Source organism: Melozone crissalis, unplaced genomic scaffold, assembly GCF_028551555.1.
Source record: "Melozone crissalis strain CALT ecotype California unplaced genomic scaffold, PUWL_Pcris_2 ptg000019l_1, whole genome shotgun sequence".
In the NCBI taxonomy this organism is placed as follows: Eukaryota; Metazoa; Chordata; class Aves; order Passeriformes; family Passerellidae; genus Melozone; species Melozone crissalis.
Window position 1 is genome coordinate 29,872,942 of NW_026535797.1, and position 22,895 is coordinate 29,895,836.

The 22,895-nt window shown below is 43.3% G+C and overlaps 1 long non-coding RNA gene across 2 annotated transcripts in view; it reads right to left on the reverse strand.

Moving 5' to 3' along the window:
- Positions 1–3,071: 3,071 nt before the first annotated feature.
- Positions 3,072–22,895, reverse strand: part of LOC128937477 (uncharacterized) — a 49,427-nt gene continuing 29,603 nt past the window's right edge. For both annotated transcript variants that reach the window (XR_008483049.1, XR_008483048.1), the window contains one exon: positions 3,072–3,230. This is a non-coding gene — a long non-coding RNA (uncharacterized LOC128937477). The remainder of the gene's footprint in view (positions 3,231–22,895) is intronic.

A 22,895-nucleotide genomic window follows, 5' to 3' on the forward strand; every position in this document is an offset into this window, starting at 1 on the left:
TGTGCATTTATGTATTCATTCATATTTATTCAAGCTAGGAGAAGGTGAGAAGTCAGTTTTGAACATGGTGAATGATCCATCTCTCAGTGCCCATGTGCTACTCTGCTACTCTGGCACAGCATTCACAGTAACATGTACTGAGAACATGCACCACAAGCTAAGCAGTACAAGATAATCTCCAAAGTCTCACAAAAGCTTCCCCCCACACAATTACTTGTATGAAAAATCAATGGCCCTGAACCCTTCTGCAAGGCATTTCATTTCATTTGCTGCTAAAACTTCAATACCAAACTATGGCCCCATGTCTGCACAAAGGAGCACCACGCTGCTCACTGCAGAAGCACCTGCCAGCTGACAGACCTGCCTCATAGCTGCCTCACAGCTGCCTCCTGCTAGTGGAGCCCCACTCCTCTTTGCTGTTTCTTTACTAACACTGCATAAATCACTGAGAAGCTTGGATAAACTTGGCAAGTGCAAATCCCAAGAGCTGCCCAAGTAGGTTTGTGTTTTCACATGAGGGCACAGTGGAGATTGCTTTTGCACATAGTGGGTCAGCTCATAGACAGGGGAGAGCTGAGTAGCCACAGAAGCTACTCCAACAATTTCCTCCTTGCACTTCTGCTCCAGAGGCACTGAGAGCCTTCTCTCAGGCTGAATCTGGACCTGGGGCCATCTCAATTGCACACTTGCATTTGATATGACTGCATTATACTAGCGTATGCCATTGTTAACTAAAACTACAAGAATAGAGAAATAAATGCATTGTTAGCAAAGGTGAAAAGTGGGAGTTCATTTTGCAGATACTGATTTCAGCAGCCTTAAACATACCCACTCAACCTAGCACATCACCTGGCACATGGGGCTCACTTGCTCAGATGCGAGTTACAGTATTTTACTTGCCATTTCCTCACACACTCTCCTCCCTGGGCACAGGCATGGAAGAGAGAGGAGCCCATTTCCACACCACGAATAGCATTTCCCACCCTCTGGCAGGCACAGGAGCAGCAGGGTGGTGCCTGACTGTGTGCAGCGCCCCACAGGGAGAGGCAGGGCAAGAGGCACCACACAGGGGGCACCGCAAGGACTGCAGGGCACCTGCCACAGCTACAGCAGGGGCTCTGCTGCCAGTGGGGCTGGCTCCAGCCTGGGGAAAAGGCACATCAGGTGCTCCCTCCAACACTTATTCATCTGCAGGGATAAGGAGGGCAAGGGGGAATCAGGAAGAAAGAAAAGCAGCCAAGTAAGAATGAAAAGTAACCAAAAACAAATGCAAAGTAAAAAACCTAGCCCACTTCCCTGATTAATTTTGATCACTGCACTCACTAAAAAAAGGCTGGATGGGACAGCAAAGCAGAGCATGCAACTGTACTCAGAGGACACATGAATGAAATCCTGTCTCACTGCTACCTTCTTACAGGATTGCTCTGCAGACATGGCCCACTTCTAAAACAGCTAACAAAGGCTGCACACCACTGCAGTTATGCAATGGCACAACCAGAGGGTGCACAGGGAGAATTTGCTTCTCTTTAGCCCTTTCAAAAAGAGTCTGTGCCACTCTGAAGCCTACAATAGAGAAGTTATTAACTTGAGCTATGCTTTCCAGCCCCTGCTATGTTATTTTCAGGGCTGACTGCTGCAGCCTGAAGAATAATTCCTAATACTTCTCTCTTTCTGTGAGTTCTGAATGTTTATTTTTTGTAGACATCTGTCCAACTTCAGGTAATTTCACGTCTGGAATGTCTACATAAGTAGGTGTGTGGGACTACCACAAGGCAAAAAAACCCCATTGTTACAGGAATTGCTTCTTAATGCTGAGGACTTTTCATGGAGAAGATTTGTGCCTTAGTGTATGTGTGCTATTGACAAAGATTTACTGCATTCAACAGATCTGCACTTTGTTAGTTTGTTACAATTTCTATCAGAATTGGAATTTGTCATACACAGAAAATACCTTTCATGGGGGAAAATGAGAGCTACAAAGCTTTTCACTGCTTTCTTTGTTGTCCTTCTTGTTTCAGGTACATTACCAATGAATGGTATCCTACAACAAATTACAAAGATTGCAGTAATTGAATATGTTAAATGTTGGTGATGCAGTGAGCCTCTGGATTGCTAACACAGCACCATCCCAAAGCAGAAGCACTCTGAGCTATGCCATTCCTTGCTGCTTCCAACTCCTACTGATGCTGATAACTATCTACCTTCAAAGCACAGCTGGATGAAATGTAAAGAAAAAGCTAAAATAGTGCACCTTACCATCCATGCATACTCAGGTGCCAGTCAGCTAAAGGCCCTCTGGGAACAGAAAGTCACAGCTATTCTCCTCTTTCACAGTCCATACTGCCATTGCTGGGATGGGATTTTTTTGAAAACACACATGCAAAGTACATCCTGTCACTTGGGGTTTTTTCAACATATTACCAAGGAACACTGCCCTTCCCATGCCTGGCTACATCTGGTCTGTGCAGATAGAGAATAACAATCACTGCAATAGTACCAGGCACCAGTGTGGGATCAGATGAGATCTTCCCAAGTTTCCAGTGGGCTAGGAAGTTCCTCTAAGTAATAAAGGACTGAATATCTGCCACGTCCTGTTTTATTCAATGAAGAGCTCACAGGATGACTGAATTAAAAACACAATACTCTGAGAATTCCTCCTCTCAATACTCTCAGAATTCCTCCTCTTTGGTCCCTGTGTGACATTTACCTGTTAACTATACCAATGCCTATACCCCAAGGGAAAGATCCTGGGCTAAGCAGCAGACTTATACCTGGCTTTGGGCAGCGTGTTCCTCCAGCAATCCACAACAGAAGAGTTTGACTTTAGCTGCTAGCAAAGCACTCCAAAACATGCTACTGCACATCCTCATCCCAGCACTGTGTCTTTGGTTTGGACAAATGGCTCCCAGGGTCTGGGCTGCAATTTTGTGTGTCCTACACCTGCTTCTTCTTTTACTGTGATTACTGTGAAAGTAATCATTGTGCTCTGCTGCTTAATAACAGAGGTGCCAAAGCAAAGGTCCTGGGGCTGAAGTCATGTGGATGCACATAACACACACACATATCTGGTTATTCCTGTCATCCAGACTTTGTGATCCACTTGTCTTTATAAAAGATGAGAGGACTGGGAGAGCAGACTTTTACATCACAAATGTCTTGATTTGACTTCCTTGTCCCCAAGTGTCACAGGCCCCTTGGACAGCCATCACCCCCTCCTCCTGTGCATCTGCCTAGAGCACAAATGCCAAAACAAACACGGTAGATACAGAGGCACTTCTTGGATTATTATAGAGCCTGTTTTAACAGATGACTTATGTCTATGGAGTAATGTATGTGGGAAACAGAGATACACATCACACTTTCAGGAAGCTCAAAAAACTGTGATGCTTCTAGGAATACAAATGACCTAGGTTTGAGTACATAGCAGAATTTCTATTATCACCCTGTTTAGAAAATCCTTGTGCCTGGATTTTAGTTCAGCTTTTCTACTAAGTACCATTTAAATAGTTAACTGAAAAAATGTTCAATTTCCTTCATGAATGTGGATGTTCCCTGGTATCTGTTGTACAGATGCACAGGATTGCAGAGGATTTTGTTTACATACACAATGGAAAGTTTGTTGTTGTTCACATACACAGCAAACATTGCAGCAATATTTCAGCTGTAAACACCAGTTGGTGAAGTTGTGCATCAGTCACTCAGTATGGTCTTTGGATGCAATGGTTTTGTTTAAGAACCTATAATCTCTCTCAGGAAAATCTACCAGCTAGATTTCCATTATTTTATATTTAACAGTAAGTGATCAGCTGTAGAAGGGACATTTACAAGTGTGAAAGCAAATGAAAGTGTGGGGGAGGAAGAAGGAGAGAAAATGATGAGTGCTTTACTTGAAGATCTCAGCAAAATATTGTTTGTTACTCAACAGGATTCTCACAATAAAATTATTCAAAGAGAAGGGACACATGAGGGAGGACAGGGACAGAGCTGTGATCACAGGAGCAGAGCTCAAAGACGGTGTGGATTCAGACTATTAGAAATATCACAGCATGGGCTCTTCTAAAGATCATGGTCTATTTTTCAACTGACACCCACACATCACAATACTGCCTGTGTCTGGTGAAATCTAATAATCTAGTTATTGCCACTTGTAACTATTGGAGTGCAGAAGCTGAAATAATATTTGGTTATACGAGTGTTGGTTATCTCTATACAAGTCCTACCCCATTCTTGCCAATTTTAAAGTAAAATTTGAGGTCTGCAACTATGGATGGATGACATTAAACTCCACTGCTCCTTATATCCATAGGTGGAGATCAATTGCACTGAAAAACTACTGAAATAGAAGAGCAAGTCTCTGGAAAAGCCTGAAAGGGAAAAAAACAGCCAGTGATGTTTTCTACAATAAAGGAGGGATGCAACATAAGAAAAAAGTTTGAATGTCACATGGGCTGAGACTTGCAGAAGGTAGGGAAAAGTATTCTCCTGAGGACATATTTTTGGAACTGCTGTGGGAAATCTCTCTGCAGGCAGATCTTGCTGTGGGGGAAGCTCACACCCTGCCGTGAGGGAGGACTGGCCCATTTGGAGCTTAGGATAAACACTTGGCAGGAAAGCAAGCTCCATCAAGGATCTGTATCAGGACTGGGCATGTCAGTCCTGCAAAGATTAACACATATGCTCAGCTTTCTGCACATGAATGTTCCCACTCTAATTCATGGGTGTAAACATATGCGTGTGCGTGGAATCAGGACCTCGGTGCCTTTCTTCTCCAGATCACATGGAAGATTTTCTGACTGTAAACGTGCAGGAAGGGTTTTCAGCAGAGCTAAACAGCTTCTGCTACAGGCCAGAGTGTTTTGATACCAGCACACAGTCAGAAATATGATTGGTCCATATGGCTTATTGTCACAGGATTCCCTCAACAAAAGTGCCCCTGATAACTAGAAATTATTTCATTTATTTAATTTAATTTTTTGATTGCTACTAAACTTGTTTCTCATCTGCTTAAATGTACCTTTATATAATGGAAATTTCCTTCATCTAAATTCAATTACACATTAGCTTGTGGCATATGGTAACCATGTAAAACTTATCTGAATAATTATTTATTTTATTGCAGTTTTTGCCAAATTACTTAAGATTGTTCACACTTTCAAGGGAATTTTTGCTTACATATTCCTTACTAAGCCCAGTTCACTAAAGATTTTATCAGATTTGTATCACTATCAGTGTTCATGTGAGGGAATTTACATGATATTATCAGTGAATTATCAGTGGATAAAAAATTGGTATTCTTCCAATTGTGACAATAACTTGCCTAATCACATTTTGTTATAGCCCACTTGATGTGCTGATGACCTGAGGAACCTGAATTTTGAAGCAAAATTATCAAATCAGATGTGGTCAGAGCAGTCAGTTCTTCAAGTACTGACAGTCTTGATATTCAGACCAAATATTTTTTTGGTTCATGAAAAACTTTCCTTTATAGAAGAATAATTTGTGTGCTATCTGACCAATGTGTTGTTAGCAATCATGAGCAGGAAAGCTGCTTGATGTACAGCAGCAATTAGTATTTCTGGGTCTTAGCTGACAGCCTTAACCAAGAGCATTTCTCCTACACTGGGAAACTGAGGTCTCTACACAATTACTGCTGCCTTTTTACAGGCAAGGATTGGTGGGGGAACAACTTTGAGGATTGGATTCTACAGACAATTTGGTTGAATCATGAGTAAATCAAAAGGAAAGATGAAAAGAATTCCTGGGCAAGTATTTATAAACCCATGGGACCAAATGACAAGCATCAGAGATTGCTAACAGAGCTAGCAGAGGGAAGTGTGATACCTTCAGCAGTGATTTTTGAAAGTTCATGGAGAACAGATGAGGTGCCAGAGGATTTCAGAGCCACAAAATACAGCACTCAATTGAGTTATAAAAAGGGGCATCCAGGAATTTACTAAGCAATTCATTTAACTTCAATAGCAAGTAAACTATGTAAGGAGTCATAAAGGAGCCATTATGAAATCTTACAGCGACCCAGAATAATAAATAATTGGGTGGGAAAGGGCTTTAAGAGGTCATCTAGTAATCTCATCAAAAATCTTGTAAGAGTCAACATTCAGAAAAATACGGTACTTAGATATGCACATTTCAGCTGGCCCTCTCTATACACCCGAGGAGAGAATTCAGCCTTTGCCTGGGGAGGGGGAGCATTCCTTCAGCAGAGCCCATTTCAAATGGAGGGCTTCCTTGCCTTTTCTGCACAGCTCTTGGTCTCACTATTGAGTGAAAAATCCTCTGAGGTGACAGGAGAAATTACAGCAGCTGGCACAGAAAAGAAAAGCTGTTAAAGTTGATGATCCCCTTTTTCAAATTAATATTCCCTGGACAGAGAGCCAAGGAACAGATTAACTGGGGGCGAGCTGTGATAACACAAGCAGCTAATGCCACGATGGAGGGCTGTGGGGGAAGAGTGTTCTGGGGAAGGGAGGTTGGAAAAGAAACCCTCTCCTGCCCAAACCCATAGAGCAACAGAGAGGTCAGCCTGCCTTTGGAGAAGCAAAATACCATGCTGCCTTTGCAGCCAGCACCAGGGGAAAGAACTGTGGTGCCTCCAAAATTCCCACCTGAGCTGAGGCAGGTGAGAGGAGCTCACATCCATGCCCATCCAAGGTTGTCACTCCCTTATTTTCCCTGTTCTTCTAACAACACCCCTGAGTGGCCAAGCAAGGGGAGTTCTGCCATGACTGGAGACAAGGACAAAAGTTAGTTTATTACAGCTTGAAAGGCTCTTTAACCTTTAGCTGGAAGGGTTTAAAACCTTCCTTTCAACCCATGCTTCTGTGAGCTTTTATATAGTCCCTGCAATGTTACATGGTAATATTTGGGTTTCAAGTATTGTACTGAGTTTTGCAGAATAGTTCAGGAGATCCACGGAAATACTGGATGGCACATAAGATTAGGAGATAAAGATGGGGACTCTGGTTCTTAGTCTAAAATGCTGATTTGCAGCCTGACCTTGACATAAAACCACTAACCCTGAAACACCAAAGTGCCAGTGCAGTACAAGAAATTTACCTCTGAGGTGAAATTCTGTGTCTTTGCTTGTGCTCACACACAGCTGCTCACCAAAGCCAACCAGGATGAATACTGACTGAAGTAGCAACCTGTGACTGCAAAACCTATTTATGATGTTGCCCAGCCAGGTACATGTGTATTTTTCCCCTTAAATGCAGAATGGCACAAGGTCATTTTGAAAGGATTGAGGAAAAAAACCCAGAAGTTTACTTGTCATTAGATGTAGATAGTAATAATCAAAAGCAATAATCACACCATGTGAGGAAATTGAATACAGACAAACTGCAATGCTAAATGAGAGAGGAGCACCAATTATGTGCAACAGAGTTCTTATTATATGGCATTCTGATTACCTTAAATTATATTTTTAAAGATACCCATTTTTATTTTTACTTCTAAAACAGGAAGTTCTTGTCAAGTATTGACGTCAGCTAGCCTCATCAATTGTTCCTGTAATAGCTCAACCACCACTACAGCCACAAATGCTATGAAAGAGCTAAGTACTCCCTGCACAAAGGGGATTCGGTTTGGGCATTGCCACAGCGAGCGTGCGTGCCTAGTCTTTTACAGGGTAGTAATTGATATTGATTTTTTGTGGCAGAGGTTCCCTCCTGCTATGCACTGGTCTTTATTAAAAAAAAAGAAAAAAAGTTAAAGACATGATGATCCATCTTGAAAATAAATCTAATTTTTTTTTCTTCTTTAGAAAATGCAGTGAATTCAGTATTCATTAGATGTGCTGGACTGACTCCATGGCAGACCTCCAGCACGGTCTGCAGGAGAACAAGTCTCCATGTGGGACTGCCTGCACCTCTTGACTGTGCTTTTGGGGTGATCCTTTGGGGCAGCACAGCAGCACCACAGGGACTTCTCTGGCACACGGGCCCCCAGCACTCAGAGGCCATGCAACAAGAGTACCATGACCCACTGCAACCTGGGTCAGAGAATACCAGCTCTGAGAGCCACCAGCTGGCAGTGTGGCTGCCACTTCCACGTCCCAGTCACATCCAACCCCTGCTGTGTCCCGACCTGTACCCTCCATTATTTCCTGTTTGCCTTTCCTTTATGTTTATGACCCTTATTATTACTGAGTCTGTATCCTTCTCTCTCACAGGAATCCTGGGTTGCACTATTTATTTATCATTGCTCTTGCTTTGGCTTTAAAAGACATCCACAGCCTGGGGATGGGAGGGAAATGGAGTGGGGGGAGTGGATGCTACCATGAGTGCCTGGTAATGGTTCAGTGGAAAACTTCAAGCTGTGCCAGGCTAAACAAGGAAGGCCAGGAGAGCTTCAGAGGCCAACCAAGTCTGAGAAAGTACTTAAACTCCCTGGGAAGACAAGGGAAATCTACTGAAAACACTGAAATGACACTTGTTTCCTTCCTGTTTATCACATGAACCCACTGGGGTTTTACTTCCAGGTGTGAAGAAGGTTTTTACTAACAGGAAGTTTCACTTGGCACCACAGAAGGGCTGGAGGATACTGGCAACTGCTCAGAGTCCCACATGGCATCAGTGCCAAGGCCTTGTGGCATCATGCAGCCCAGGAGCTTCCCAAAGCCACACAGAGCCACTTCTCACTGTGCACCTGAACCCTTGGATTCATTGACTCCTCTGCACCTCGAGAAGGGTTGCACATTCACCAAAACATCTTCATTGGCCACAGATTTCAAGTGCCCTTGGATGCAGTTTTAGTTTAGGTACCAGGTTCTTTTATGACAAATACCTTTCACAAACAGGAACATACCTGCTTCAGCTAACTGCTGCACCTACACAGAGACTTTAGATGGCAGCTGGCATCTGCCCAAGCCTTATGGATAAAAACAAATGGTTTTGAAGACACAGGGAAATGTGCTCTCCCATAAAATGTCCAGCACCTCTTGCTGCAGCCTGAACTAAAAATACTACAAGTACAGTTCAGGCTTTTGTCATTCCCACTGCCCACGGGAGCAGGATGTGCAGAGGCAGAGGATCAGAGGATATAAAAAGTTCATTCAGGAGTCTGTCTTCTTTACATTTTTAAAGTGACCTCAGACACTCTAAGCTTCCCTTTCAGTTTTGACTGGGAAGTTTGGCTTTCTCCTGACCCTCTGCTAGCTGGTGGGAAGCAGCAGACAGAGCCCAGGCCATCACTTTGATGCTGCTTTCCTGTGACACTGACAGCTCCCCCAGTTCCCATGGCCACAAATTGGCCATGCCTCCCCATTCCTGCCCAGCACAGCCGAGCATCCCTACAGCATCCATGTCCCAAACTCAGCAGCAGGGCTGCTGCCAGCTGAGACCAATGTAGCTCTTACCCACCTTTACTAGAGCAAGGCCAGCACAAAATGGGCTCCCAGCTGCACCTAATATTGGTGGCACCAATATTAATTTTGTCCCACAACAAAGAGCAGAATTACTGATAAACTAATTCAAGCTCTTCTAAAAAGTCTATAAAGTAAGATTAAATATTTCTTCTTTCTAACTTTTTCTCAATCTAAGATTAAAAGCATTTCTTTCCGAAACCTGAAATCTTCCTGATAACCCTAAAGTTTTAACCTGAGGGGTGGTATGATTTGGAATGAGATGGTGACCATGTATATAAGATGAAGTAGATACAGAGGTTTCATTTCCTACAAATTAATTCTCTACAAGCTGTGTAAACTTTCCTTCATATAAACAAAGTTTTTACAGACAAAGATGTTAGGGTTTTCCCCCTTTCAATTATTTAGAGAAAAAACAGAAATGCAATTTTACTGTCTAGGCACTTCAGCCCATAGCAGCAGATTGAGTTGCTCTGGTTGCCTTCCACAGTGCACGTCCTCATGCTTCTGACTATGAAACAAATGTAAATAAACTTGCAAAGAAACAACTTTGTGCAGCTGGATATTACTAAGTAGTTTCAAGTTTCTACAGTGAATTGACAACAATTTGTATTTAATTTGTATTTACTGCCTCCCCCTGCCAGATACAAGTTTCATGATCTCTCACTACAAAGGGACAACATACGAAAGACAACAAAACTGCCATGGCAATACCAGGCTGTCATCTTCACTCCTATCACTTTTCCATGCCCTAACTTCAGGGAGGCTCCAAAATTCAGCTCTAAAAATGCATTTAACAGTCATTCTGCAAAAGAGGGAGTATTCCACATTATCAAATGTAGTGGCCCAGCTCTGTCCCAGCTGGATGTAGAGGTAATGGAGGGGGAGCTGCCAATTTGCTTTGCCCTAACTCTTGCACTACAGATCCTGTGTGAGGAGAGAGGAGCTGTGCCTCCTCAGAGAGCTAAGGGCCCCCACAATTTGGAGAAGGAGCATGACAGAGAACAGAGACAATTCAACACCCTGAGGGCTTGGCATACCATTCCTTGAAGGAACAGGGAGCACCCTGAAGTCTCAGTGGTGATGGAGAGAGGGTGGCTTGCCTGAGGATACAGAGAAGTGGGCTGGAGGCTGTAATACAGGAGGCACCAGACTCAAAAACAAGACAGGGGAAGGACCTACCCTCCAAGGAGATGAAAAGAGACTTATTTTAACCTGAGAATTTTTCTTCTTCAAAAAGTCACACTGGTAGAGCTTGTTTTCTGAGAAAACATAGAGCACAGAGTCCCTGGGAGACTCCTCATGTGTGCACTTTCAGGAAACACTGCAGGTCTACCAGAGGGCTTGATTCACAGGCCATTAGATGTGGTTTTGCCAAACAGACAAACAAGTCATTGTGGACAAATACAAAGTACAATCAGAAAACAGCAGCATTATCCTTTAAAAATATTCTAGAGCACTTAATTCCATCTCATATTCAAGTGTCCAGAAGACCAATTAGAAATGCTATTTGCTGGTTTTTTGTTTTCCTTCATGGTATTAATCTAAACTAGTACATTGCATATCATTTAAGAGGAAGAGTGTTTTCATACATCTGAAAAATATTTTTGTTTCATTAATGCCCCATGTCTAAAAATAAACCCAGCACATTTAGAATGAATGCTCACGATATTTGCCTACCCTTAAAAAAAATCTCCATGCCAGAAGACACAATTTCCTAGAGAAACAAGGGACACCTTCTCTAAATGATGCTGTTTAGGAAATAAAGCAGAAGAAAAGAGTCACTTGTGCTCAGAGCTCCCGACAGGGGTTTAACCTCTACCTTCAGGCATTTTGCACAAGCCCATGGGGAGCATTCATGCTATGTTGCCCAGGGCTGAGCACTTGGGCTCAGGCACCAGGAGCAGCAGGAGCTGCTGAGAGCCCCAGCTTTGCCTGCAGTACCTGCAAAAGATCACTGGGAGTAGTGACTGCCTTGCTCTGCCTCATTCTGGAGTACTTCAGGATTAATTCTGGAGGGCAAAATTTTAGAACAGCAGCTTCTAGAGGAGCTATATTGCATGGAGAGTAAAATAACATGGGAATATGTTGCCACTGCAACCACCTGTGCTTCAGTCAAAAACCTCATTGGACAGTACTGCTTTAAACCTGCTCTCCATCTGTTTATGGTGGTTCTTGGTCACACATGAGAAGCTTACATGAAGGCAGGGCTACACCTCCTTCTATGTCACTTCTGTCTCCAGCCACTGCTTCTCAGGACAGATACAATCTACTCCTGAGATAACAGTCCCAAACTCTGATTTTTTCCTTTTTCTTTTTCATTATCTCTCCCCAGTGACTGTAATACCTGTTCTGACCGTTCCAGTAGTCTGACTTTCCAGTGTTGACTGGAAAAAAAAATACCAGCAGCGAGAATAGATGCTTTAATTCTGCTGCTCCTTAACTTAATAAAGTCAAATATGTAACAGAATCTGATTTTTCACTTTTCTTTATTAGGTACTTTATCATTTGGGCTTCATTGTCCAACCTGATTTGTTACTAGAAGATAAAGCAATTACATGCTCAGATGTGATTCACTGTAAAACTCCAGCCTGTGAAACCACAGCCCAGCAAAAGAGCTGTGCTGGCAGTACCATGGCTAACAAACATAATTTACGTGTGACACCTGGGGACAGCAGTGACCACAGGCCTGTGCTTTCCCTCTCTCCTGCTGCTCCCCAAACCTCCCTGAAGTGGCACAGAACCCAAACTGGGGAGAAACCACCATGGGGTCTGCCACAGAGGGCAGGGAGGCAGCCATGGGGCCAAATGCAATCCAGACCAAAGGGGAGCCAAAGGCAAGAAAAGGAAGAGCATGGTAACCCTTGGGGAAACCAGGAGAGAAAAAGGAAAGAAAGCTTCTCTCAACAGCTGCAGAGAGGTTTTGCCAGACCAAGAGAAAAGCCAGGCAACTGCACAGCTGCTCTGTAAATCACTGCTCAGAATGCTACATGGCCCTGACTGGCTGGGGTGCAGCACCAGGCTGGCCCTTTAGCCAGTCCAGCAGGCTCAGGCTGTTTCCAAGTGGAGTGAAGGCCACCAGGCCTGCTTGGGGCCCCAGTGTCCTGCAGGAGCCCCACCTGGCAGCCCTGCCTGCAGGTGCTTACATCACAGCATTCTGCCAGCCACCAGGGCCAGACAGGAGGAAAGGCAGCCACTGGCCACTGGCCAGCACATCTTGCACTGCCTTAAATGCTCTGTTCTGACTACATCTCCTGTTTGCTATGAAACAAATCTAATGCAGGAAATGAACAGGATTTTGCTTTTAAAAGTATTGTGTCAGGTACATTAACAGTTCTACCATACGTGGTACTCAGCTCTTCAGAGAGTGCTTGGGTTTCATTTCTGCTGTAATTTTATCAGCATCTTGCTCGAGCCTCTCCTTGGTTTCCTGCTACTTAATTTATTTTCCTTTGCAGTCATATATTGAGCCATCTACAGTGCTCTGCTGGCTGCCAAACCTCTGGAAACACATCACACCAAAGTGTTGTAGTGAATCACCTATGGCTCTTGTTTGCAGTTTTTACTCATATAGCAAATACTAACTCTGTGTTTAGGACTTATTACTCCAATGATTGCCTTTTTTCAGCTTAGCAGTTGCTGAGCACAGATAGTGAAAATGAAGACTTCTGTGGCAGAACAGCAGTCATTTGTCAGGTTTTAACAAAATCTCTGACACAGAGGCGGCTCACAGAAAGAGAAGAGCTATTGTCTAGTTATTAGTACAATAAAGGTGAATATAAACCCAGCTGCCATCCTGGAAGCAGCAAGTCATTAAGGGGGTGCTGCAGCAAGCAGGATCAGTTCAGCTCCCCGAGCATCAGCACTGAGGTGAATGCCATTCACCCTATTTATCTGTGCCATTACTTATTCTGTGTCATTTATTGGTGGAATATGTGAATTTGACAGCTGTCTGTGGATGACAAGGAGCTAAGAGGTATATCAAGTATCAGGAGCCATACATGCTAAATGTAGATGATTTAAATAACTTGGAGATTTTATAAGAACAATGAAATATGACCTTCAGTGGGAGGGGGCAGAAAAGGCCAGACTATAGCTGGGGCAGACATTGGCAGAGGATGGGTTATTCAGGCTCACTCCTATGGAGCAGGACTGGAAGGAGGAGGTTGGCCACCCACAAATGCTGTCACACCGTTGCAGATACAGTAACTTCAAGACCCTGATTCTTCATTGGAGCTGGGGGTATGCAAAGTCAAGGAAAATAGAATTTTACAGCTTTAGGGAGGAGGTAGTGCAGCCCAGAGCCACATAGCCTGACTAGTGCTGCTGCTGCCCCCAGGGAGGAAGGAGAGGTGTATTTGGGATGATCTGTTATCTTCCCTTACCCATAGCCACTGGCACATGTGCCCTGGTTCCATCTCACAAGGCAGCTGCACTCTGGCTCTTGGCAGCACGGGCACTGGCAAAGTGGGCAGTGAAGCCATTACTCTTTAGCTTGGGCATTTCTCTGTATTTGCCAGTGTGCAGAAGCAGGCAGAAACACTCTCCTCTTTGGCACAGATAAAGGCAGCAGGCAGAGAGCTTCCCGCCACCATGGGTGGGCTAGGAAAAATACTTGTCAATGTGTAGCCTCCCTGCCCCTCACTTGTGGTCCCACCTCCAGCCTCAGCACACGCTATCTGTGTGAAAGCCCATACACAGCAGGAAAGGCTGCAAGGGGAAGGGAAAGCATTTTGTTTGCTTCCAGACTTTAAACAGCTTTTTTCTGGGATAATGCCAGGATCCCTGGAGGATGAACTCCTGTCAATGAACTCCAAAAGTTCAGAACAACTTTTAAACAGCTTAAGTTTGGGGGCCAAAACTGGCTACCCCAAAAATTAATATTCAACCTTGAAAATACACACCTAAAAGGATCTTGGCTTAAGTTGGGGGTTCTGTCAGAAGTAAATCACAAGCAACTTCTGTTAAAATGCTTTGAGAGTACTGGGTGTTGCAACTGAAAGGCAGCTCCCAGGAGCCAGAACTGTGACACAAAACCAGCCATCTCACAGAAACTGGGAAGAGATATTAAAAGTTGACTGCTCCAGGGAGCCAGCAGATGTTAAATTGAGTAATTAGTTTAGTCTGAAATGGGAGAGCCCTGTCATCAGAGGGCTCCTGTCCCGTGAGGAAAGGACAGACATTGGCCTGATGAAGTGCCTGAAAAAATGCTTTTCATCAGGAGACAGCACATGAGAATTAAAGAACAGTTGACAATATCACTCAGGAAAGAAGGTCATCTCTAACTGGACTCACAACTGCTTACAGGGAAAAATCACTTCTTAGGAAAGAGATAAATGTGCTCGCAGTTGAAACTAGTACAAGAGGCCTGAGCCTGAGGTTTTATAATGGATGTGAACCCAAATAACAAGCAAGCAAAGGGGGGGATATATACAGGAATAGATATACAGACCCCTGCAGCCTGAGGAAGGAAGGTGAACAACATGGGCAGGCTGGTGGCTGGGACCAGGAGTCACTGCTGCCTCCACACAGCCCTGCCCAGAGCGCAGGCAGGCACAGCCACCTCTGCCAGACAGCTGGTGCTGCAAAAAGCCACAGCTGCAAAAAGCCACTGCTGCTAAAATCTACTGCTGCAACTCAGTCCTGTCCAGGAGGTGGGATTCACCCCCTCCATTAACCTGTGCCATACAGAGACCATGGGGAAGGAGGATGGGAAAACTCCTGGGGTTCTCTTCCAAAAGGCGTGTGGGAAAACATCTGGGAATAGACTCTCTGTGGGCTCCTGAGGGCCAATTCACAGTAACAAAAGATCTCAAGAGGATCTTGTGCAAAAAAATGAAGAGCCCTTCCCCCCTCAATTCTGGTAGTTTCCAGATGGGAAACTGAAATGAAACTTTTTAAAAATGTTCAGAAACCTTTTGAACCTCATTAGTTTTCATTTCATATGGCTCTGCACAAAGAAGTTTATAAACCTGCAGCTCTTTTAGATGAAATGATGTAACGTTCAGATTATATCAATCAGAGCGGGGAGGGGAGCATTCATCTCAGTAATATTTTAACAAAAGAAGTCATTTTGTGCAGTCTTTACAATGCTTTCTTATTTCAGGGGTCATGGGAGCTGCATAACACCAGGTCTTCACAGTCTCAGAAACCAAAATACCTAATTTTGAGGAAACAATACCTGCATGCAATTAAGCTCTTAACTTTACTCATGTGAGTAGTTTGAATTGGTGCATGGAGAATACTTGCAGGCTTTCAAGTCCACATGTGTAACTTTTGGCAGGGCTTGGTTTTTAACCATGTTAATTTTGAAGCCTTGCTTTCTTTTTTTTTTCAGCAGCAAGCCTAGAAAAACTACATATATGCCATCAACTTGAAAAATCCTGTAAAATCATTTTTGGAGACTTTAAGGAAATCAAAGGAAATGTGATAAAATTTAAATGCTCCCACTTAAATAAAATTTTATTTCCCTTCCAGTAACATACAATATTTAACTAAAATTTTTAATATATTCAGTAAAATATGAGCATATTATTAACCTCCTCAGAACGTCACCATTTACTGTAAAGTCATTACCATTCTGTTCACTCATGTCTGGCCTCTTTGTTCCAAGTCTGTTTTCCCAGCTTACAGTATCAGGTCAACAGACTCTAACATAAATGAGTAATGTGTCTGGAATTTTTCGTTGCAATACCAAACCTCAGACCAAGCTCAGGCAGAAGGGCCATGCTGTGAAAAGGATGGGAAGCAGCTTCAGCTGTACCTCTTCTCTACATTCTCCATCCTGTCCCACTTTTCCTAGCAAGAGGCTCCTACCTGGGCTGCTGTCTGTCCCTGACTTCACTTCCTTATCTCACAGCTCTCAGAGACAGCATCTGGACTTTTGGAAGTCCAAACTCACCCTTTCTCAGGGTCTAGTAGACAAAAAACAATTCTGTGCTTCCCATGGCCGGTGTTCAAAAGCTGCAACAGTGACCTCAGAAGTCCAGAAACTTGTTTCTGTAAGGTGGGACAGTCAAGGGGGATCTAACTCAGTTAATTAAGTATTTGTGGTCATTTCTGAGGTGCTGGCCACAGTTAACTCAGTGAAGTGAGGGATGCCCTGCTCCTTGCTGTGTGTCCCCAGTCAGTAAGGCCTTGTTAACAGTGCTGAAGGTGTCACACAACAGAAGGATGTCAGTCTTTCCTAAGTGCTTTAAACTTCTAAAGGTTTCAGGTCTGGGGGAAGCTGGATGTCCTTCTGAAACATTCTGTCAGTAAATCTAGTCTTTTATACAGATATTAGAAAATAAAAACCAAGTTGTGTGAAAAATGTCAGTTCTATTTTTGCCAACTAAAATATAACAGGAAATTGTATGCCTAACATATGTGGAGAACTGCAAAACTGAACCACAGATAAGTAACCACTATTATTAAGAATGGTAAACACAGTTGCAGAGGTGAAATGGATTATGCTGCTGGATGTTTCCTTTAATATGAATTCCAGCTACAGACTTGCTTTGCATATGAAGGGTAATAGAAGATTCTTAAAGCAACTTAAGGAAACAGAATTGAATTCTTACAAATAGTTAAGTATTTATCCAGTGCCTTAATACACTGATGGGAAAACATATGTATTGTGGTACACAAAATAAACAAACTGTTCCTGAATTCACTAATTTCAGAAACACACCAATAGCTCTGATAGGAAGAACTTGAATATGAATGTCATACAAACCAAAAAAAAGGAAAAGAAAAACCAGTGTGAGTGGCTAAGCTACAAGCTGTTCTGAATGATGTCCAGAATCTAGATGAACCAAAGCCTGCCCCCCCAAATCTGAATCATAAGTGCAGATCTCCTCTGGGATGCCCTGGAAAACCCCATGCAGAAACCACAGCTCCACCAAGGCTTGAGCCAGTGGAATTCTCTGCAAAGTGTGCCTGGATGCTGCTGCCCCAGGAGGGTGGGACACAGGGGGCCCTGAGAATATGGGCCTGGCTTCCTCTGTCAGCAGGGAGTCTGAAAAACACTGTTGCAAATATTTTTATTTATCAGAACAAGAGGGTGTTCTGAAATATTCTGTTTGTTCTTTGAAAGCACTCATTTTCCTAAAGAAACAGCCAACTTCTTCCTGTAGCTTTGAGGCTCAGGGCTAAATATCTTCCATATTAACTTTTTTCCCCACCAACTGGTGTAGTTACTCCAGCAGCTAAACCTCCCCTTTGTAGTCACTAGTACAGCCAACATCAAGAAAGGTACTGTGTGGAACAAATCATACACCTGAGAGAGGCAAGCCACTCAACCCTTTCACTGTCTCTTAAATTAAAAGCAAATACTATTCACACCTATAAGTTCAAATCAACCTAATGTTACAAATGAAGGAGTCCCACTGTTGGAAGCTCTGCCAAAAAGGCACAGTATGACATGAACCAACAGAGATGAATTTTTTTAAGATCTTCAATTTTCTATGCAAAGAAACACTTTAATTTTTAGGAAAAACAGTGTTTCAGGCAGCATCCTTAGGGGTGAATGAAGACAGCATATGCCAAAAGCAATTTATGAGGATTTTTCCTCTAAATTCTTACTGCTGTATCCATCACACAGGGAGGGAGTGATGCTGAGTGCTCGTGGTGCACAGGCAATAACCACGAGCAGAAATTGGCTGTGTTTTTCACAGACAGCCCTGACTATTTTCTGCTTTGGAATTAAACTCATATTCAAAGTGATGATAGGACAAAAGAATTCAGCAGGGAGAAATCAGAGCACCCAGCAACCCAGACAGCCCCCAGCTCAGGGTGCTGCCAAGTCCACAGGCACTCGTGTGTTGAGGATCCTCTCCCCAAAACACATCCTGGGCAAGGCTCCCAACATACTTAAAGTTCAGGGCTATGAATATAATTTCTTTTCAGACTGGTAATTTGTGACTCACAGGCAGGTATCTATTTTTAGGGATGGCTTCAGCAAGCTCCAAATGGAAGCACAACAGCTCCTGACACGAGTCCGGAAGCTTTGGCCAGTGCAAGTCGGGCACAAACTGTAAGTGTTCAGTATTGTAAATACATGTTTTAACCTGAGGGTCCCCCATCACACAGGTTATTTTGAATTACAGAAGAAATGCCATGGTTTTGCACTGTTTTCCTTCTCCCTGCCTGCTCAAACACAAGTTGGAAGCCTGTCCAAAACCACTCCGTCACCGTGTCTTCCAGCACGAACTGTCTGATATGCTCTGAGTCAGCTACATCTGAGGAGCCACAGCTGGCCTGGCAGCAAGCCAAAAACTTTTCCCTTCAGTTTTGTTGCACAATGTGATCTAAATACCCGGTCCCATCTAATTTGTTTCCTTCTGGGGCTTAAGGAAACTGTCTTTCACTTTGCGAGGTCTCAAGTTAGGGAAACATCATAAGGTCAGTGTCCAAAACCAATTCAGACAGCAATACAAATAAACATTGATAGGAAAAAGAGACACAGTCGGGGGGGGGGGGGGGGGGAAACGAACAAACTTTTGTGACTAGACTATCACTTTCATTTACATCATGCTCTGGAATTTAAGTTTCATCTGTTTCTATGAAAAATATGAATGAAGCAATGTATAACCAAGGAGTGAATTCTTACTTGATTGTGTGTCCTGGCTTTGGCTGGGGCTAAACCACAGCACTGTGTAAGCTTTTCCTTCTTGGGAATTTTTCAAGACAGTATCTGTCAATTTTAGTAAAATTGGGTTAAATTTTTTTTTTTTGGAGTGATGCTGAATCACTGAAATTCTTTAAGGTGAAGATTGCCAAGATGCTTGGGAGTCAGCTGTGGCAGAGACTGCATTAAGAAGCAGCCCAATATATATTTTTTCACTATCTTTATTTTTACTTCATCCTCACAGACAACATATCTTTGTAAAAGCCAGCATATTTCACTAATTTCTATTTTACAACTTTAAAAAGCAGTAGCGTGATCTAAAAATGAAATTTGATTATCTAGTGCCACAGAATTTTGAAAATAAATCACCTCTACTCAAGAGATACTGAAATATTAAAGATGTTAAATTAATTTTCTTCTTGGCTCAAATTTTGAGGCAAAAGGAGTTTTTTAAAGCATACATGTATACTTTTCTAGTATTCTATCCATATTCTAGAAATGACTTGCATTTTGGCTGACAACATATAAATTATTTTTAGTTGCAAATTATATTAGAAGGAGAGAATCTATGATGTGATTCTCATAATGGAACAAAAACTGTACATTGTTTTAAATGGTGCTTGCAAACATCTCTGAATTGTCACCCAAATAAGGGGTAGAAGACAAAAAAAAAAGTCTGGCTGTGCCACACATATCCACTAAGGGATAAGTGCACCTTCCCCAAGGGGCAGAAACTCCCATCCACCTAAACAACCACAAAAAAATATCAGCTTGCTGCCATCACACCTTGTAGCCCTAACACAAGCAAAAGCCAGAAGAGTGTGCAAGACTGCTGCACAACATCAATGTTTCTCAAGGTTTTCAGGAGTCTCCTGACTCCTTGGGTCTTGCCCAGTCCACAGCTGCTCCATGCCTTGGTGGGGGAGCAGAGACTGGAGCCACACTCAAGGTCCCACCAAAGGCACTGTGCACACTGTTCCCTGGGCAGCACCCCAGGACATGGGGCAGCTCCTCTCTGCTCCCCTGCAGAGGACCTCAGTGATCACCATCTAAATGACCTCTTGGGGTATTTCACGGCATTTTTCAAGAGGCCCTTTGGAAATTGTTAATCAATGGACACATTTTTTTCCCCTAAAACTGGTGTCAGTGGTGTGAGGAGCACGGCCCTACCAAGGAGAGGTGCTCTGATGGCACTGAGCTCAAGTAGCACCCTCTGTGATACACTTCTGATGCAAGATGAAGGACACCACTGGAGCACACCTTCCTCCCCTTGAACAGCGTGGTGATGACCCATGTGGAGTTGGCACCATGACTGTTTAAAGACCACCTTTTGTCATAAGCCTGGTGAAGCCCAGGCTGGTACAACACAGAGGCTTCCTGCCTGTCCTGCTCTGCTACCTGAATCAGAAGTTCTCACATCGGCTGCCCTCAGAGAAGCTGGCACCATCCTCTTTCTCCAAGATTATGACTACACCCCAGCTTCCATCCAACACAGATCTCCCACTGGTAACCAGAAAGTTCAGAAGGGCTAACAGAAATTATATTACCAGCATTTTCAAAATCTAGCAAATTCCACACCAGGGTGGAGAATTAGTTTCAGTCTGACTGGTCCCCTTATTTATTTGTTTAAGGACTACTCCAGCAGCAAGCAGGGAAGAATTCCATTCCCATGTAGGAGTATGATGCCAAGTTCCTGTGACTTGCAGCAAGACTCACCAACATTTCCTGGCTCCCTCCATCCTGAAATGCCAGCAAGAAGCCTATTGTACACCTCACAGCAAACAGCAAGATCTTTCATATAGCAAAGGAATAATTTAACTATGGGAAATAAATTCACCTTCTCATTGAAAATTCTACTTTGAGTAAGGCCAACTGAATGTATTTCCACATAAACTGGTGATAAATGGAGAGGAGGAACATGCAAGGAGAAGTGCCAATTTGCCTGTGCCCAACTCAAAGCAGTTGCTACTTGAAAGCATTAGGGCAGCAGCACACACAGAAGCACATTGTTCAAATAGAGTTCCTGTTGCAAAAATAAAAGCTTGCACGTGGCGAAAATGAGGTAGAAAATCTTACATTCTCTTCTTCATTAACACAGTGGGACAGCAATATCAGAGGTGTTAACTGGCAGGTGTGTTCATACAGAACTGCTCATTCCTGTTGTATGGTGTAGCAGAGAACAGAAATCAGGTTTAAAAGTGAACATACATCAGGTCTCTTTTCACCCAGGCTGGGCCCTATGGCCATAATTTATTACTGTGGATAATACATATTGTTCAGTAGCACTGTATAAACTTTTTTCATGGATTTTAACTCTTGCAGAGGTACAACATGATTTCTAGAGGTCAAGTCCTCAGAATAAGAGTCAGGGCTGAGAAGCAGAATGTTCAGTGTAGGGCTGCACCCACATGCAGCAGCCTGGCTCATGCTCCCAGGGCTCCCTAACATCCCCAGGCTGCACTGAAAGGATGTGTGGGTGCTGCCAGACCTTCCTACTCCAACAGCAGAAATAAGGCAAGAAAGAGTTTTTAAGTGGCTCCTGAAGACATCTCCAGGATTGCAGATGTTTAAAACCTTAGCATGCAAAGGCTCCAACAGATCTAGGATCTGCTGCAATCCATGGAGATGACCCCAGTGATCTCAGTGGTCTCAGTAACCTGTCTCAAGGGTTGACCCATTTATTTCTGTCTGGATGAATAACTTTTCAGACAGCTCATCTAACACAAATCCATCCTGTCTATGCATACAAGTCTACAATTGACCAATTTATAAAAATAACAAAAATTAACAAGTCCAGTGATACACCTTAGAAATAATCAACTGCCCTGACTGTGGTGTTTCCTCAGTCACCCATTTGTGCCAAAGATGTGATTACTACAGCGAGCAAACACCAACTTTGTAGATGCTGCCATGCCCAGGCTCATTTCAAACTGTTTTCCTTACAATAAAATCCTTTTCGTTCTTTGTTCCTTTCTTAAATTGTTTTTTTCTTTACAGAGGAAATGAGATACAATATTCTTTGAATTAATCAAAGGGTATTGTTTCTATAACCTATGTGCACTCACCATGCAGGGGCTGGAGTGCTTCATCTAAGAGCCCTTTTGCTGGGTTTTTTTCAGGGTTTTTTTTGTTGCTGTTGTTGCAGACAAGTGCCATGAATCAGGTCTTAAGGTAGCATAAAGGAAATTGTTGCCAAATTGGCTAGTCCTTACACCAGCACCAGAAGAGAATCTGATTCCAAAGTTTTAAAGAAAATTCATGGATACTGGAGACACTGCCCTTGATTTCTACATGCCAGGACTGGACTGATTTGATGCAGCAGGAATGCTGTGACCCACTGTCAGCCAGCTCCTGCCTTGGCTGAGATCTGTTACTGCTCTCAACAGGAACTGAACTGGACTCTTCACTCTCTCCATCACATTTTGGCTGAATAAAGAATTTTTCAATCAGGGTGGGATGGGAAAATTAAGAGTCTTTTAGGAATGGCATATCCTGAATTTCCAAAAGCTGTCTAGGTCAGCCCAGAGTCTAGCCAGCTGGTGCACTCATCCCCAGTATTTACACTGACAGTGGAAACATGCCTGGAACACCTGCAAACAATTACATCTGTGACCCTCTCACAGCGAGGCCCTGTAATGCAGGATACTGCCACTCACACTGCACATTGCAGCATCTACTGCTCACTTCCCATGGAAAACATCCACACTGAACTTATTTCATTATAGCTAATTGGCACCCAATTGAATTCTTTCAAAAGGTGCTTTGCAATGTCTGTCATCTCAAAGCTTCCCTTACCATGAGGAAACATCTGTCTTCTCTGTGGGTTGAACGTAAATGTTTTCTGCTTCCACATTATACATGTATAGCAGAGAGTGGCAGAACAGGGTAAAACAAGGGCTCAAAGTT